This window comes from Benincasa hispida, chromosome 7 (genome assembly GCF_009727055.1).
Source record: "Benincasa hispida cultivar B227 chromosome 7, ASM972705v1, whole genome shotgun sequence".
NCBI lineage: Eukaryota > Viridiplantae > Streptophyta > Magnoliopsida > Cucurbitales > Cucurbitaceae > Benincasa > Benincasa hispida.
This window is the reverse complement of record NC_052355.1, coordinates 51,614,274-51,619,615: the sequence shown is the minus strand read 5'-3', so window position 1 is coordinate 51,619,615 and position 5,342 is coordinate 51,614,274. Positions and strand designations below refer to the sequence as shown.

Here is a 5,342-nt window from a genome sequence, read left to right as displayed (position 1 = left end):
GTTTTTACCGGTTAACTATACCAATCTGAAAAAAAAAAAAAACCGGGGTCATTGGGACCCCTCATATGCAATGTGTAATCAATTCCAAACAAGTTTTTAATCTGACATTTGCACTCATGGTACCTAACCTGTACTTTATACACAAATAAGAAAATACACCAAATCACTTACATGAAGTTTGTAGCACAACTACAAACCAACAACTCCTGCCAAACAACAACTTTACACAACTTCACTCAACATCGGCCAAATCAACAACTTTTACTTTTAATTAATTTTCTTACATAACGTACAATTTAGTTTCACAAAGTTAATTACAATAACATTATATCTGCAAAACGTAAACTCCAAAATATACCTACAAAATACAATTCTATAATTACATAATATCCACAATATACTTGATTATTTCTCTACTTCTTTATTGAATATAAACCCCGAAATACCTACAAAATACAAATTTAAATACTTTTAGTGCTACTAAATAATTAATACAAAACTTAAACATAACTATGTATTTATCTATATATCAATCTTAAACCCAGTATAAAACCTAAACATAGTAATATTCAATAACTTCAAATAAAATAAGAATACTCACCCTCACTTACTCCCTACCCCTCTCAAGACACATTTTATATTCAAACTTAAATTTAGAAACTATGAGTTATAAATATGTCAAAACTCAACATCAAACCTTAAAATTCAACTCGAACCAATTTCAAACTCAAGCTTAAATTTAGAAACTATACTTTAAACACCTCCCTCCCATACTTTCATCTCAAACTTAAAGTTTAGAAACTAAACATCAAAGGTATTACAGTTCAACTCAAACTTAAACACAACCATGCATTTACCTCTATATCTATTTCAAACTCAATATACAACTTTAAATTCAACCTAAGAACATAAACAACTTCAAATAAGCTATGAATGAGGAAGGTTTACATTAAAAAGATGGGTATAGTAAGATGATTAATTCCAATGGGAGACATTAAAATAAATCCATAACTTAACAAAAATTTAAACTTGGGAATATTGGAATGAAAAATAAAACTTAATGTGAACACTAATTAGCTTAACATCAAAACATCAATATGGCAAAATGAAATGCACTTTAAATCACAAAATTAACATCAATATTCAACCACAAATTAACATAACATATAAATATAATTAAGAATCTGAGACATATAAATATGCAATCTAAATCTTATCTATCTAAAGCTTCAACTTATAAAGTCTTTGCTATATACTAATTTCAAGCATATAAATAAGTTTGAAACAAGAGTTTAAAAACACTTTGACAATTTACATTTAAACAAATAAACTTTCAACTCCTTTCAAAACAGGGAAGACAAAAATAACACAATAAACAAATAAAACTCACCTTAAACCACCAATAATAACCTTCCAGGTCGCTGGGCAGCTTACTTTAAACCTCAAAATTCCTCCAAACCTCCAATCTACCATCCAAAGATTAAAATTCCGACAACCATTAAACGCATTCTTAACTTGTCAACCAAAATCTTGAAGAACTCAAGGAAAAACTTACCCAAATTTTAAAATTCCGGTGACATCTACTGCTGGCGGCGATAACCCATGGCGGCGAACGAAGCTACAACGACCAGTGATAGGCTGGGCGCCGGACGTGCGATTACAAGGCGCCGCGCACAGCGACTGTACGTGCGAGACGAAAATGACGAGAGATAGTGGGAAAAGAGAGACAGACCGACAGCAATCACCTACCGGCCGGACGGTTGTGACGGACGACGATGGAGCTCATCGACTTTCCAAATTCTCAAATCTTTTATTTCAAATCACAAATTAATTTTCCAAAATAAATTATCCAACTATTTTAAACTGAAGTAAAAAAATTTCAAATCCCTTCAAATATCACCTAAATTAATTATCTTACCTCCTACATTAGATTTTAGCCTCAAATTAATGAAATAGCACCCAAATAATTCTAAATAATTTTATGAAAATAATGTAAAAATTTGGGATGTCATAACTGAAATTCTAATTCTCTTAATTAGAATTGGCACGTAAGGAGTCCTATTAAATTTAAATTTAACGGACCAAAAAAGATTTAAAGAAATAATTCATTCCAAATTAGCCTTAATACTATAACGCGAGGCATTGGAAGAAGAACACGGTAGCATCTGATTGAAAAGACAACGGTGGTGCGACAGTAGTTATTGAAATCGTTCGACCGATTGTGGAGAAGAAGATGGTACATTGACTGTGATGAAAAAGAACATGACTGACGACTGAAAGAGGTAGGACTTCGATGGGGAGGACTTATGGTTGATCTTCAAAACAGGAAAAGAAAGAAAAAATAAAAGCTCAAAACAAAGTCTTTTTTGGTTTTCCTTGATGGTCAAAGACCATCAATGAATACCTATATCTTGATGGGCATTGCCCATAAAGAAAAATCTAAATGAAAATAACGTCATTTTGACGACTTTTTTTAATCCATTCTTGATCGTCAAAGTCAGTCAATGAAAAAAAGTTTCTTGATAGACATTACCCATCAAAAAAGGCCACATTCGTGTACCAAAAATTCAAAGCGCGCACGAATTAAATATTTGTTTTCGCAGGTAGATTTATTGATGGTCCATTTTCTTGACGGTTTTTGACCATCAACAAATCTAAAAATAAAGAATTCACCATTTTAACGAAATTTACATATTTTTGTGTCAAAAAATATATTTTTCTTGACGTGCATGCACATAAAATTAAATATCAAAATTTATTGGGTGGAGAAAAGTATTTTTCTTGATGGTCTTTTGCCATGACCATCAAAAAAACAAAAATTTTGTGTGTCAAGAAAAACCAAATTTGTAGTAGTGAAATAATAACAACAATAATGTTTTTCATGTAAGAAAATAGGCTGTATATAAATATATTTTCACAATTCATGAAATGAGAGCTAATTTATACCATTTTTTAGAAAAATCAACAATAAATTAATTCCAATGACTTATTTTCATATTTATTGAAAATGTATGGACTTAAGATTGAATATTTAAAAGTGTATGAACTACAATGGAACAAAAACAAACGTTCAGGACCAAAAAATAATATTAAGAGTAATATCTATGATGAAGTTGATTGGAGTAAGTCTACAGTTTATTAGGAATTTTGATATGTTAAAAGTAAATAGCTAAAGCATACAACATCGTCCTCAATTATAAGTCAATTTTCCATTCGGTTCTTAGTTTTGAAAATTATTGATTAATTGTAAAAGATTATCGTTTTATTGACCATTTTTTTTATAATGAAGAACAAAAAAAACAACCAACAAGAAAAGGTAAAGGAATAAAGAAAGTCACCTACTCAAAAGTCACCATTCAATTGGTCAACAACAATCCCATCTCACATCAACGGTTGTTTGCTTGCATAGACCGCCCAAATCTCCTTCGCTAAGAAAACTTTCTTTTTGCAATACCCACTAAGCTGCTTCATGAATTAACTTGACGCCGACAATGACGAAAAACACAAGTCCAAAAATGGTGAGCATCTATCTTCTCATTACTAATGGTCATTCCCATCTTTAAGATATCATTAATTTTCTTTTTATCTATGTTTTGTTGGCATAGTTAAACACATGTACATATCATTCATGGAACCTAATCAATAAGATTTGACTCATTAGTGAACAAAAATCATTTAAACGCAACTTCCTTAATCATCTGGCTTCCTCGATTGCTAAGCTTTCTGAGTCATCTTCATCATAATCACAATTAAATGCAACTTCCTCAATCATCTAGCAAAATCCTAATTCGTCTGAATACTTCTATGCGTCGAACACATTGAATTTAGTTGTTGATCATCTGCGCGGATAGTTAGTTTGCCTTCATGCACATAAATCAAGGCTCGTCCAATAGATAAGAAAGGTCGACCCAAAATTATTGGTATTTCTTGATCAGCTTCATAGTCCAAAATTATAAAATCGACTGGAAATATGAATCTGTCCACTTGGACCAACACATTCTCTATTTTTCCTTCTGGATGTGTTATGGATCGATCACAAGCTTCAAGGTGACTGTGGTGGGCCTCGCTTCCCCAATTCCCAACTTTTTGAATACTAAAAGAGGCATTAGCTCGCCATAAGTCGCATAAGGCTGACCTACTTCTATTCCTCCAATCCAACAAGGCAATGTGAAGCTTCCTAGATCTTTCATCTTAGCAGAGATGTTTTCCTAGAAGAACGCATTGCATTCCTGCGTTAAGGCAACTATCTCAAGTTTCCTAGTCACCTCTTTCTTGAAAGTATATCCTTCAAAAGCTTCATATAGCTCGACATCTGTTCTAACGTTTCCACCAAGGGAATGTTAATGTGCAATTGTTTTAACGATTGTACCAGAGAAACTGCCCTACATCATTTTTTCTTTCCAACAACTAAGAGAATGGTGGTGATTGATGCACTATTGGCTCAACTTCTTATGAAGGTTGCTTATCCTCATTCTTAGACGCATGTGCTCCTGTTGCATCGTCATTTTTTGTTGGGCATTCTTTTTCCTTTTGCATCGATGATTCTCTTTTATTTGCCGATGTATCCGTGTCATTTTTAGATAAAAGGTTGGCTGTATGATCAGCTGAAGTAAGATTAGGTCGAGGTGATGTTGACTGATTTTTCTTGTTTCCAAATTCTGATGCATTAGCGGACAACGTTTTCCTATTTTGCAGCATCACTGCCTAACATCGCTTCTTGCCATTGTTTCCAGAGTGCCTGAGGACCCTAGTGTTACTTGGTAACGTGCCATGGGGCACTCTTTTCAGTTCTTTTGTAATTTTACGTACTTGGAGTTCTAAATTTTGAATTGACGATGCTTGACTTTGAAGCAATGCATCATTTTTCTGTATATATTCACTTAATAGAACCTCCAACAGATATGATGAACTGGACGCTTGCTAAGATAGACTTTATGTCTACTGGTTTCCATGATGTACTGATGAAAACCTGGCGAAGTGCCCTTATTTGCTTGTCGTTGTCCTCCTGTTGGGTCTGTATGTTGATTTCCTCCTCACAAAAAGTTTAGATGTTTTGCCATATCGAATTGTAGGTTTTGCTTAAGGTTATTGTGAATAAAGCAGACTGATTGAGGGTTATGTGGACACAAATTATAGGTATGTGGCTCGCTGCATCCTACATATCCAACTTCTCCAACTTGATTTAATGTGTTGACTTGATTGATATTGTTAGTGTTTACTTGGTTTAATGCTATGGTTTTTAACACGTTGGTCACAGTAGCCATCTGTGCTAACAAGGTAGTAATGACATCAATTTTTATTGTTCCAACATTTGTTGTTCAGTTTTCAATAGATTTGGTTAT

At 33.1% G+C, this 5,342-nt stretch overlaps 1 long non-coding RNA gene across 1 annotated transcript; it reads right to left on the bottom strand.

The window, feature by feature from the left end:
- Positions 1-251: 251 nt before the first annotated feature.
- LOC120081824 lies at positions 252-2,414 on the bottom strand. Its single transcript, XR_005482954.1, has 3 exons — positions 1,556-2,414; positions 1,391-1,466; positions 252-446 (listed from the first exon to the last, which is right to left on the bottom strand). It is a non-coding gene; the product is annotated as an uncharacterized LOC120081824 (long non-coding RNA).
- Positions 2,415-5,342: the final 2,928 nt, after the last annotated feature.